Source organism: Danio rerio, chromosome 18 (genome assembly GCF_049306965.1).
Source record: "Danio rerio strain Tuebingen ecotype United States chromosome 18, GRCz12tu, whole genome shotgun sequence".
In the NCBI taxonomy this organism is placed as follows: domain Eukaryota; kingdom Metazoa; phylum Chordata; class Actinopteri; order Cypriniformes; family Danionidae; genus Danio; species Danio rerio.
Window position 1 is genome coordinate 4,112,210 of NC_133193.1, and position 14,130 is coordinate 4,126,339.

Sequence of the window (14,130 nt, forward strand, 5' to 3'; positions counted from 1 at the left end):
AACCAGCGACTTTCTTACTGTGAGATGATCGTGCTACTCACTGTCACCATGACGCCCAGTCAAAAAAAAAAAAATAGACGCAAAACAAAACAAATTCCTGCAGCTCCTGATTGTCTTATGTTGCATGTGTATACAGCATTTCTGGGAATAGCCAGCAATACACTGTATGGATAATTTATTCTTATGACAAAATTGATGAGTTTTTAAGTAAAGATCATGATCCATGAAGACATTTAGTAAATTTTCTACCATAAATATATCAAAACTTGCAATTAATTATTAATATGCATTGCTAAGAGCTTTACCTGGGCAACATTAAGGTGATGTAATCAGCATTTAGATTTTATTTGAACTTTTAGTATCCAGATTTTCAAATAGTTCTATCTCAGACAGTTTTAGTTTTGATAATTTATTCAAACAGAAGATATAAATAAAAAAGAAAATAACAGGGTGAGATCAGGGTGAGTGGTAAAACATAGGCGAGGACTCTTCTTGAATGATTCATTCATTCATTTTCTTGTCGGCTTAGTTCCTTTATTAATTTGGGGTTGCCACAGCGGAATGAACCCCCAACTTATCCAGCAAGTTTTTACACAGCGGATGCCCTTCCAGCCGCAACCCATCTCTGGGAAACATCCACACACACAGTCACACACACTCATACACTATGGACAATTTTGCTAACCCAATTACAGCATGTCTTTGGACTGTGGCAGAAACTAGAGCACCCAGAGGAAACCCACTCGAAGGCAGGGAGAACATGCAAACTCCACACAGAAACGCCAACTGAGCTGAGGTTCGAACCAGCGACCTTCTTGCTGTGAGGCGACAGCACTACCTACTGTGCCACTGCCTCGCCCACTTTTCTTGATTGCTTTTTAAAATCGCCTGTTGTGTCAAATGAAGTGGGTGGGTGGGTCAATAGGGTCAATTGCTTTTGAAAACACAATTGGTTGGGTTTAGGGAAAGAGGATGGTAGGTCAGTCGATCGGTCAGTCAGTCGACAGTGGCCTCTGGTGGATTTGCGCAAGAACATCAGGCGTGAATGGCACTCTTGAGAGAAATTTGAGATCTGAAAAAACATACACAGCGGCTTCTGGTGGATTCGTGGAAACAAAAAATGGCAAAAACATAGCTCCTGGGACGTATTTGGCACTCTCTAGAAATGTATGCAGGGGTATGTTAGCAGAATGAACCTGTGTTTAAAGAAACATGCTCCCCCTTATAACTCTGGCACTTAATTCTCTGAGCACAAACAGTTGCTTTGCATAATTAGCACTTCATGTTTGTATTGCCTCTTCTTGTTGAATCACTGAATGCCTCCTTAGTTGTAAGTCACTGTGAACAAAAGCATCTGCTAAATGACTCAATGTAAATGGCAAGACTGGCAAGATCACAGATGCATATGCCATTAAACAATGAATGCAATGTTTTTATGGATGGATGTATATAACACAAACACAACCAAATTTCCTAATATTATTCTCAAGCATAAGATCTCTCAGAAAGCATTTCCCAATAATGCAAGAACAAACCCATATGTAGCTATTAGAAAATGTTAGACACATCTAACAGCACATGTTGAGGCTTTATGTGTGTCCTTCAACAGAGAGATGAATAGCTGCGCGCGTCACTGTGAGCTCAATAGGTTCTCCTCTAAGAATGAAGAAACCTTGAGAAGTAATAAGCGGAGGGAACAGGCAGTGCACTGGCGTAAGCCTCCTTTATGAAAAGCCTCCTACGCTCCTCAGCTGCAGTGCTGACATGACGGATGGAGTTCAACAGACACTACAAAGTTATTGAAAGACAGGCACACTTATTCCTGACTCATATGGTACAGTATTGTACACTCCGAGTTGATGCATGAGAAGCTGATAAGCATGGCATAATAAAGAAAATTTCTGACATTCATTTAGAAACAAGTATATTCAACCTACTATTTAAAAAGCATTGGATTAAAGGGACAGTTCACCCCAAAATAAAAATGTATGAGTTTCTTACTTTTGTTAAACACTAAGGAAGATATTTTGAAGAATGCTGGTTGCTGGCACTTATTGACTCTCATAGTAGTAAATACAATTACTATGGAAGTCAATAGGTTTCTCAGTGATAGGTTGCAGCTGGAAGGACGTCGGCTGCGTAAAACATATTCTGCATAAGTTGGCGGTTCATTCCGCTGTGGAAACCCCAGATCAATAAAGGGACTAAGCCGAAAAGAAAATGAGTGAATAAATGAATAAATGGAAGTCAATGAGAAATAGCTTCCAGCATTTTTCAAAATATCTTCTTTTGTGTTCAACAAAAGATAGAAACTCAAATAGGCTTTGAACAAGTGAGTAAATGATGGCAGAGATTTCATTTTAGGGTGTACTGTACCTTTAAGGTTGCATTTCTTTAACATTAGTTATTTACATAAGTTAACCTGGACTAACAATGTACAACATATAAATAAAACTATTGATTTTCCTTTAGCTTAGTCCCTTTGTTCATCAGGGGTCGCCACAGTGGAATGAGCCGCCAACTTATCCAGCATATGTTTTACACAGCGGATGCCCTTCCAGCTGCAACCAATTACCGGGAAACATCCATACACACTCATACACTAAGGTCAATTTAGTTATTCAATTCCCCTATAGCGCATGTGTTCTGACTGTGGGGGAAACTGGAGCACCTGGAGGAAACCCCACGCCAAAACGGGGAGAACATGCAAACTCCACACAGAAATGCCAACTGAGCCAGCCGAGACTTGAACCAGTGACCTTCTTGCTGTGAGGCGGCAGTGCTAACCACTGAGTTTGCATGTTCTCCCCGTGTTTCCTCCGGGAGCTTCGGTTTCCCCTACAAGTCCAAAGCCATGTGGTTCAGGTGAATTGGGTAAGCTAAATTGTTTGTGTATGTGTGTCAATAAGTGTGTATAAATGTTCCCCTTGATGGGTTGCAGCTGGAATGGCATCCGCTGTGTAAAACATATGCTGGATAAATTGGTGGATAATATCGCTGTGGCAACCCCAGATTAGTAAAGGGCGTAAGCCGAAAATAAAATGAATGAATGATATTTATCAGGCGGGAAACATATCACAACACAAATAAACTGAAAATTCTGAGAAGGTAAATATCAGGGATAACTCAATCCTGCAGTCTCTTAACATTATAGATTTTTCATTTGTGTCCATAAAAGTAGATCTACTGCATGTTAAAGCAGATTTGTAATTAATTTACATTTACATTTAGTCATTTAGCAGACACTTTTATCCAAAGCGACTTACAAATGAGGACAAGGAAGCAATTTACACAACTAAGAGCAACAATGAATAAGTGCTATAGGCAAGTTTCAGGTCTGTAAAGTCTAAGAAGGGAAGTATTAGTAGTATTAGTATTTTTTTTTTTTAATTAATGCCAGCAAACACGCATGATCTAAAATATGCTAAAAATCTCACCTGTTTCTTTACGCGCATTTGTTGTCTGCTGTTGTTTATATATTTATATTTCTGTATTACGTATTTATCAAGCAGGCAACATATCACTGTACTAAAAAATTTGAGAAAGCAAATACAAAAATCAGGGATAACTCAATCCTGTAGTCTCCAAACATTGTAGATTTTCCATTTGTGCCCATAAAAGTAGATCTATCTGTTTGTGCGTGTTAAAGCAGCTTTGCAATGAATGCCAGCAAATATGCATCATTCATATCCAGCAGTTATGATGTAAAACATGCTGAAATCTCACCTGTGTGTGTGTGTAGTCTGCTGTTGTTTACATATTTATTTTTACGTATTACATATTTATCAGGCAGGCAGCATATCACTATGCTAAAAAATTGGAGAAAGTAAATACAAGAGATAATCCTGCAGTCTCTTAACATTGTAGATGTTCCATTTATGCACATTAAAGTCCATCCACTGCTCGTTAAAATAGTTGTTTTGTAATTATTAACGTGCATCATTCATATCCAGCAGTTATGATGTAAAATAAGATGAAAAACTCAGCCGTGTGTGTTGTCTGCTGTTGTTTACATATTTATTTTCACCTATTACATATTTATCAAGCAGGGAACATATCACTATACTAAAAATTCAGAGAAAGTAAATACAAAAAAGCAGGGATAACTCAATCCTACAGTCTCTTCACATTGTAGATTTTCCAATTGTGCACGTTGAAGTCCATCCACTGCTCGTCAAAATAGTATTTTTGTAATTAATAGCATGCATCATTCATGTCCATCAGTTATAATGTAAAATAAGCTGAAATCTCACCTGTGTGTCTGTGTGTGTGTGTGCATAATTGTGCTGTTGTTTACGTATACGTATTACATATTTATCAGGCATTCCCCACAGATGGGTTGCAGCTGGAAGGGCATCTGCTGCAAAAACATATGCTGAATAAGTTGGCGGTTCATTCCGCTGTGGCAACCCCAGATTAATAAAGGGACTATGCCAAAAAGAAATTTAATGTATGAATATTTATCAGGCAGGGAACATATCACTATAAAATTCAGAGAAAGTAAATACAAATACCAGGGATAACTCAATCCTACCGTCTCTTAACATTGCAGATTTTTTATTTTGTGTCCATAAAGTCAATCAGCCACACGTTAAAGTAGTAGTTTTGCAATTAAACACATGCATCATTCATATCCAGCAGTAATGATGTAAAATAAGCTGAAATCTCGCCTGTGTGTGTGTGTGTGTTGTCTGCTGTTGTTTACATATTTATTTTTACGTATTACATATTTATCAGGCAGGCAGCATATCACTATACTAAAAAATTGGAGAAAGTAAAAACAAGAGATAACTTAATCGTGCAGTCTCTTAACATCGTATATTTTCCATTTATGCACATTAAAGTCCATCCACTGCTCGTTAAAATAGTAGTTTTGTAATTAATAACATGCATCATTCATATCCAGCAGTTATGATGTAAAATAAGATGAAAAACTCAGCCGTGTGTGTTGTCTGCTGTTGTTTACATATTTATTTTCACCTATTACATATTTATCAAGCAGGGAACATATCACTATACTAAAAATTCAGAGAAAGTAAATACAAAAAAGCAGGGATAACTCAATCCTACAGTCTCTTCACATTGTAGATTTTCCAATTGTGCACGTTGAAGTCCATCCACTGCTTGTTAAAATAGTATTTTTGTAATTAATAACATGCATCATTCATGTCCATCAGTTATAATGTAAAATAAGCTGAAATCTCACCTGTGTGTCTGTGTTTGTGTGTGCATAATTGTGCTGTTGTTTACGTATACGTATTACATATTTATCAGGCATTCCCCACAGATGGGTTGCAGCTGGAAGGACATCTGCTGCAAAAACATATGCTGAATAAGTTGGCGGTTCATTCCGCTGTGGCAACCCCTGATTAATAAAGGGACTATGCCAAAAAGAAAATTAATGTATGAATATTTATCAGGCAGGGAACATATCACTATACAATTCAGAGAAAGTCAATACAAATACCAGGGATAACTCAATTCTACCGTCTCTTCACATTGCAGATTTTCTATTTTGTGTCCATAGTCAATCAGCCACACGTTAAAGTAGTAGTTTTGCAATTAAACACATGCATCATTCATATCCAGCAGTTATGATGTAAAATAAGCTGGAATCTCACCTGTGTGTGTGTTGTCTGCTGTTGTGTAGGCAGTCTCTGCTGCAGTGAGGGGATCTGTGCATGCACATAGCATCAGCACCACAACACGCGTTCTCTGACGGATGTAGACACATGCATCGTCACTGGTGTGTGAGCCGAGAGCCCGTGCTGAAGGGTTTCACATTACCGCAGTGTCGCGACTGCCTGACTGCAGCGCTGCTGATGCAGGGACTCCAGGAGCTCAAGGGTATCCATCACTCTTATGTAATTCAGCATCGCAGCGCATACACGTCTCTCTGGAAGGAAAAAAACAAGACATATTGCTGTTAAAGTACATGTGAAATCAAAACCAACCGTATTGATTTTGTTCGCTCACATTGCTAGTTTTGTGGTGAACAATTAATCTGTGCATGTCATTAAGAAAATGTCCTTGTAATCTTTAATTGAAATCTGCACTTTGTGTTTGTTTTAAGTTAAATTGTCAGATTACATCTGTCTAAGGTAATGGGTGTGGCTAACATACTTAACCACGCCCCTCCAACTGTCAGTCACTATGACAACAAAGAGAAAGGTTGAGGAGGAGGAATCTGTTAGGTTGTAATAACTCTCCCTAATCCCTTTTCCTCATCATTCTGAATGAAATGCCTAATTTACTACATCCAATCAGCTCTCAGTAGAAAAAACAAGCCACGCCCACTGTTTTATCATTTATTATTCTGTTTTTCTAGGAACTGCGTCCTAATACGAAAAAAAAAGGTTGCAGCTTACAGTTCATGCAGACTTTAATTACCCATTGGTATTCATGTTCATGCTTGATGCTGAAATGTGGGTGATTTTAAAATGTTTGGGGATAATTCTTATCTTAAAATAACCATCTATTATTTTTTTAAAAACTTTAATGAGATGGTTTTAAATAATAACACAAATTATATCTAGTTATGCTTGTTTTGTACATGTCAAATATGTTTGTATGTGTATTTAATGAAATTTAATCTATCTAGCAACCTGTTTTTTGGGGGTTTTTTTTCAACCTGTTCGAAAGCTAACCTGTCTTGCTATGTTTGTGTATGCTAAAAAAATTAATAAATATCAGTTTCTTTTCAGAATAACATCTTTTGTTTGTCATTAAGTTTGGAAATTTGGGTGATTTATATTTCATGCTTCCGTACACATGAAATCAAAACTAACCGTATTGATTTTTGTTCTGTCACATTGCTCGTTATGTGGTGAATAATTCATCTGTGCATGTCATTAGGACAAAAAATGTTATTGCAATTTAAAATTGAGTTCAGAAAATGCACTTTGTGTTTGTTTTCAGTCAAATTCACAGATTACATCTGTCTGAGGTAATGGGCGTCCCCAAAGAGCTTTGAAAGACCCCCATCTTTCTGAATGAAATGCCTACTTTACTACATTCAATTAGCTTGCAGCAGAAATAGAAACATGTAGCGTTTCTCATTGCTTCTCATTTAATATTCGTTTCTCTAGGAACTGCGTCAACAAAAGGTAAAAAAATGTTTAGCGTACAACAACAGTAAACTGTGTGTAAATTTAGTTACTGTGATATTTCCAACGCAATCTCACGGCATTTCGTAACTTTTTGATTTAGTGGCTAATTCGTATGATATTGTACAATCTAATTCGTATAATTTAGTACGATTTGCTCATCACCCAATGACGGTTGAGGTAAGGGGTGGGGTTGGGTGCCACGCCTCCTTTTTAAAATCTGACATTTTCGTACGACTCAACTCATACGAGTTCGACACTAACCTTGCAAACCGTAAAATATGTTTACTCGTGAGATCAGGCTGGATTTTTCTGTGAACTTCTCATTCATTAATTTTCCTTCGGCTTAGGCTCTGATCTATCAGAGGTCCCCACAGCAGAGTGAACCGCCAACTATTCCAGTGTATGTTTTTTTGCACTTCCAGCTGCAACCCAGTACTGGGAAACACCCATACACAAAAATGAATGGAAAAGGCTTAAATACCCACAATTCAGACTGGGTCATGTATTTCATTATGATGCCCATTGCAATGTATTTTATAGTCCTAAAAATAATGCGTTATGAAGTTTACGTATTCTTTCACTCAAAGGCATTTACACTGATGTATTCAAATCTAAACCTGAATGTCTGAGTGACGTTAGTAATAAATCTCTTTAATTGACTGTGGGAAATATATTAATATTGAATCTAATAATCCCAGAGGCTTCTTGGGTGCATTTGGTTGCTTAATAAAGAAAGATTAGAGATTAACTTTGGTTAATTCAGCGGTGTGATTGCCTTTGTTTTCTTCATTATCCATGATTAATTTGCAGGAATATTTGCAGCATGTGATTTCCAAAAATAATTGCTTCACTCCACACAACCTGAATGTTCACATTTGCTCTGGAAACTGTGTGTGTGTGTGTTTTGTAAATAAATGCATAGTCTTGTCATCTCTGTTTACAACAACACAGTGATTTGAGCTGCTAGAATAACTGCAGTTTTGAAAATTAGTAAAAAATAAGTAAAAAAATGTGATGCCATTTAATAGCTAATTTAAAAAGGGAGGTTTGTGTTACTCCTGATGGTGCATGGGTTAGTTTTTCGAAAAATGTATGCACTTTTGGAAGCTTAAAAAAAAGACCACTATATCCAACACCATACAGCCCAAAAGAGCCCGGATCAAATTTAAAGCTACTCCGACCATGTGCGTCTGAAGGAAGAAAGTCTTTAAAAACCAATTGCTTAAGGGTGAAGAGTTTTCATTTTTGAGTGAACTGTCGCTTTAAGAAGCTTTCTCACCCCTGCATCTGCTGTAACTCACTGGAATCCTTTGTCTTGTCGGTGTTGTGTGGCACTGGCAGATTTCCAGCCCATTAAATGCTGCCTCAGCAGTACCGCGGAAATTATTGCACTGAGGGAAAGGAGAAAGAAACAACGGGGGGTGTTGAAGTCACTCCTTACATAAGCGCACATAAGGAAAAACTCTGCTGTTTCTACTTGACAGGTGATAAAAAAAAAACCTTGCAGAGCCTCCTTAGCTCTTGATGACCCGCAGTGCTGCAGAGGAACACAATTAATCGCACAATGGACTGGAAAAACATGCTGTAAGATCTACAAGAATTAGCACAATTCACCAATAAAATAGGCCTAATTACAAAGAAACACCAAATAACACATTGATTTAAATATGATATTGCTAAGTTGGAAGACTATAATAGTATTTCCACTTATCTATAGAATAACAGACTTTTTGTAAATAAGTAAAAAATTAGGTTAAGTGTCATTATCTAATATGTACTTACTAGGGGTGCTCCGATCGACCGCCTGAAGATCGGTATCAGCCGATAATCACATTTCATGGCTCGATCGGTACTCGTTGATCTGGCCGATCTCATGAACCAATCTCAAGTGTTTGATTACAAGTTTACAAGCAGAGGAAGATGCATCTGGGTTATGCATCAGCAGCGCTACAACACATGAGCAATGTTTCCAAATTGAATTATTAGTCATTTTCTTACCATTTTTATCTATTTTCTTTTTGTAAAGATGCTTTTGACCATTACATGTATGCAACATCCTTAATTTATTATTGTTGGTGAGGCGAGATCTCATACGTAAAAGTTAATTATGCTTATGCAATGGCAAAGTTATATAAAGCTTGAAGAATCAGAATCAGTACTTGGTATCGGCCGATCACCATGACAAGGAATCGGTACTCAGTATCGGCTGCAAAAATCCTGATCGAAGCATCCCAAGTACTTACATTGACATTAATCATTTGTTACAATACTAATTGTGTAAATACATGTTTTTAGATTGCACTTATGATTGATTAAATACCTGCATGTAATTACACCTGTACTTAATTTCTCTAATTACATTTATAATTACACTGTTGACCATCCCTTACACCTTAACCCAACTTAAACCTACCCATGCCAACAAACCCGTCACTAACCTGACCTGTATCCCACCTCAGTAGTGTCCTACAATACATTAAACACAGCAATTACATTGTATTTATTTTTGATGCAAGCACATAGTATTGAGGCCACTTAATATAAAGTGGGACCAACATTTGATAAAAAAAGGACTAATGTTAAATTTATGATGCCATTTTACTGTTAACTTGGCATTAGCTGAAGCTTTAAAGGTTTGGAAATTACGTTGTTTCAAATATGTATTAGAAAATGGTCAAAATAATTTCAGTTTTTTGTCAAACTGACCCAAAACAACCCATATGTAGTTTAATTTTGACCAAACTTTGATTAAACTGTTGAACCTTTATCATTTAGTTTATCTTAAAACTTATTTCATGTAACTTAGATGGACAGAACAATAGTTTTAACACCTTGTACCATTTAGGAGAGTAATTATGTCTAAAAAAATATTATATATTTATATATATATATATATATATATATATATATATATATATATATATATATATATATATATATATATATATATATTAATAAAATTAAATAAATAAAAAAGGACAAATGTTAAATTCACATTGTATTGGCTGAAATGAAAGGTTTGGAAATTGCATCGCTTCAGTAGAATTGCATCTCTAAAGTAGAAAATACCTGTCAAACTGACCCAAAACAACCCATATGTAGTTTAATTTTGAACCAACTTTGAATAAACCGCTGAACCTTTATCATTTAGCTTAACTGAAAATTATAGGCTACTTATTTCATGTAATTTAAATGAACAGAGCAATAGTTTTAACACCTTTTTAGCAGATATATTTGATAAAGGGCAGTACTTACGGTTTTTCAATGGGACAGCATCTGAAAGCATCAAGCTCAAGTACTGGATTTCACACAATGTTATTCATCGATCAATATTACAATAATTATGTCTAAAACTGTTTTAAATTTAAAAGAATAACAGAATCCACACTTCATATACAGCCTACTAAAGAGGAACAGAAGAATATAATAATAATACCGTCGAAATCGGCTCCAAAACTAAATTTTCCAGCTAAGTAACGTTAAAATCCGTCACAGCCAATCAGAATCCACCCTGCTTTGAATGGCGCGAATATTTAAAGCTGCAAATGCAGAAGCGCTTGAGGTAAACAAAACTGCAGGATATCGCAAGTAAACAAAACGATAAGAAATATCGAAGGAAACAGTCTTGAAATTGTTCTTGTTCTTGTATAAACTGGTACAGGACATGTGTACAATTTACCAATACAATATGGCCCTAGTTACAAAGAATAACACATATTACACACTGTAAGAAATGTCTTTTAATTAACAGGTTCGTGATTTTTCTGTTCATTATAATAATACACCATTTCAATGTGGTCATGTCACTGGCTCAAGAACATTTCCTGCTTGTTATCAAGCTATTTCAACTGTAACAAGAGGCAATTTAATCATAACTTAATGTTAAAACAGCTATCATATCATTATTTATCAATATGCGACTCTTGGACTGTAAATCATTAAATACGGTGGGACCATTGTTTATGTTTACATCCCTTAAAATGGTCTATAAATTGATTATGGATACCTGATCTCTGTCAACTTTTGATGTTGAAAATTCAACTGAGCAGTTTAACAAAATTATTATTGATTGACATTTTTGAAAACAATATGTTGTATACAATATAATATAGCAGTGGTTCTCAAACTTTTTTCACCAAGTACCACCTCAGCAACAGAATTTCTCTCCAAGTACCACCATAATGACCAGTTTTGAAATAGTATAGCGTATAGTCTTAATTAAGCAGCTACAGCTCTGCACAGTTCAAAAACGTGGCAGATTAATTCCTATTTTTATGAATATTTATTATTGTCAGCCACTTTTAACAATATTAATAGTTTAAACATTAACTAAAACATTAAATATAAATAAAACATCAATGTGTGCTTTTGAAAGTTAATTAAAAATGGCACTGTTCTTAAAGTAAACAGAAAACTGCTGTGCTTAAATGTAAAGTATTAACATAGTAGCCTATTCATCAAAACCTGGAAATTTTCCTTGGATATCATCATATTCATTTATAAACTCTTTTTGATAAATTTTTAAATATATACTTATTTGTATATCTTTGAAATCTAAACATTACTTTTAATGTTTCTAAACATTACTTGTATTTTAAATATATATCATATATTTACATATTTAAATTAGAAACTAGATCATTAGATCTGCTTACTGCGCGTTAGAGTAGGCTTTGTGTGTCAGAAAAGGGATTAAACTATAGCTGTCAACCTTAGGATATAAAAATATGGAATACGCAATAACAACTATTAAAAATATGGAAAGAAAATTAGCTTCAAATGATAGAATACAAAACAAACATTAAAAAAATTAAAATAAACTAAAAGGTTTATCAGTAAATTTACTGATCACATCTGTGTTATCGTATGCGTTAAAAGTGTGTTAATTTTTTACTTTAATTATTCAGCAATTCCTCCGCGTACCACTAGAAAGAAGTCTGCGTACCACATGGTACACGTACCACAGTTTGAGAAGCACTGTAATATAGATTTAAGTCCAGCTCGAATACTGGCCGTTTATTAGCAGGTTATAGGCCTACTGTAATTTACAACACTAATCCAGACAATATATCACATCAAACAAATAAAAATGTCAATAAAAGTCATTTTTCCAAACTTTTCAACCTCAAAAGTTGTTGGAGGAAAGATCAGGATCCCATAATGCAATTCAAAACCACACATAAAGAAACTAACTAACTTATATCTATTTAATGAATATTTTTACAGTGTATTTCAAAGTGGAAATATTAAAATTCGTACTTTTCCACAATAGCTCCGAGCATTGAGTAAAACAATGCCAAACAGGGTACAAATCTGCGTTGCATAACCCATGAATTAGCGTAAAACTGGTCGAGTCCACATCCCAAAATGCATTTCACAAACCCAAGAAAGCCGCTTAAATGTTTTCCCACATTAATAATCAGATTGTTTGTTTATAAATAGACAAGTCTTCTCATCGATTGTTTGTGGAGGTCAAAGATTATGGCTTTATCTTTAAGGGGCTTTGTTTTGGCTTTTTTAGAGGAGGATTATTGAACGCCTTTCTATTGCATAATTCTTCAGAAATATTTCCTTTCACAGAGGCTTGTATTTTCTTATAAAAGTACTTCACAAACTTAATTCTGACAGAGATTGTTTTTGTTAAGCTAAGCCTCAATCTTAGTAATCTATTCCTTCTTCTTTTACTGATCTTTCTGTTGTCAATGTTAAAAAAAAGCATGCATGTCATATTGGAGCATCAATTATCGTTTATTTTTGTTGCATGAAAGCAGCAACTCAGACTTCCTATACCAATAACATCTCCTTCATGTGTTTCACAGAAGAAATATAAGTTTTGGAAAACACGAGAGTGAGGAAATGATGCTTTTTTGGGGCTGAACAATTTAAACACTCCCTGTCAGAAATAGGCAACAGTGGAAAGAACATTTTGTACAGTCATTTCATAATGGTTGTTTTGCAGGTTTTATAACAGTCAGTGGAGGGTCTCTGCTGTTTTTCCAGCTAATCATCTCAGTAACGGAAGTGTGGTAATCCTGAAAGTTCACTCAAATGGAAAAATGAACTAAAAAGCAGAGTTAAAACCCAAAACACATCTCTGTGAGTAGAGAAACATGCTCAAAACAAACTGAGTCATGCTGTTTCATGAGTATTTCAGTATATATCATAATCACATTTTTATTTGCATATGTGAAGCATGAATGTTTATATTTGAGCATTTTAAATAAGCAAATATACATTTATATTTACTAAAAATTGCAAATTAATTTTGTAATTTTTACGTACTGTATATACACATAATTCACATAGCAAGTACAAACTTTAATATTGGGTATGTTTAAATGGGAAGAATCATTGGATAGCACTAATATACTAATACAGTTGAAGTATTAGAATTATTAGCACTCATGTAAAAAAATTTTTATATACTTATATATATATATATATATATTTTTTTTACTTTATATAAATATATATATATATATATATATATATATATATATATATATATATATAAATATATATATATATATATATATATATATATATATATATATATATATATATATATATATATGTATATATATATTTTTTATTATTATTTTTTTAAAAATAATATTTGACTAGATATTTTTCAAGATACCAGTATTCAGCTTAAAGCAACGTTAAAGGCTTAACTAGGTTAAAGTTAGGTTAATTAGGCAAGTCATTGTATAACAGAGGTTTGTTCCAAGAGGTGTTGTAGCCAATCGAAACACATATGCTTAAGGGGGCTAATAATATTGACCTTAAAATGGGTCTTTAAAAATTTAAAAACTTCTTTTATTCTAGCCAAAATAAAACCAATAAGACTTTCTCTAGAAGAGAAAATATTAAAGGAAATACTGTGGGAAATTCCTTGCTCTGTTAAACATCAGTTGGGAAATATTAAAAAAAGAATAAATATTGCACAGGGGAGTGAATCATTTTGCTCGCAACTGTTCGTCAAATTTAATTAAAAAGTATTTTCCATATTGCAATTATC

The 14,130-nt window shown here is 34.6% G+C and overlaps 1 protein-coding gene across 4 annotated transcripts in view; it reads right to left on the minus strand.

Annotated features, from left to right (window-relative positions):
• Window positions 1–5,862, minus strand: part of gdpd4a (glycerophosphodiester phosphodiesterase domain containing 4a) — a 77,775-nt gene extending 71,913 nt beyond the window's left edge. For all 4 annotated transcript variants that reach the window (XM_073930165.1, XM_073930168.1, XM_073930172.1 and 1 more), the window contains exon 1: window positions 5,622–5,862. The gene's annotated coding sequence lies outside the window, so the exon portion shown is untranslated. The remainder of the gene's footprint in view (window positions 1–5,621) is intronic.
• Window positions 5,863–14,130: the final 8,268 nt, after the last annotated feature.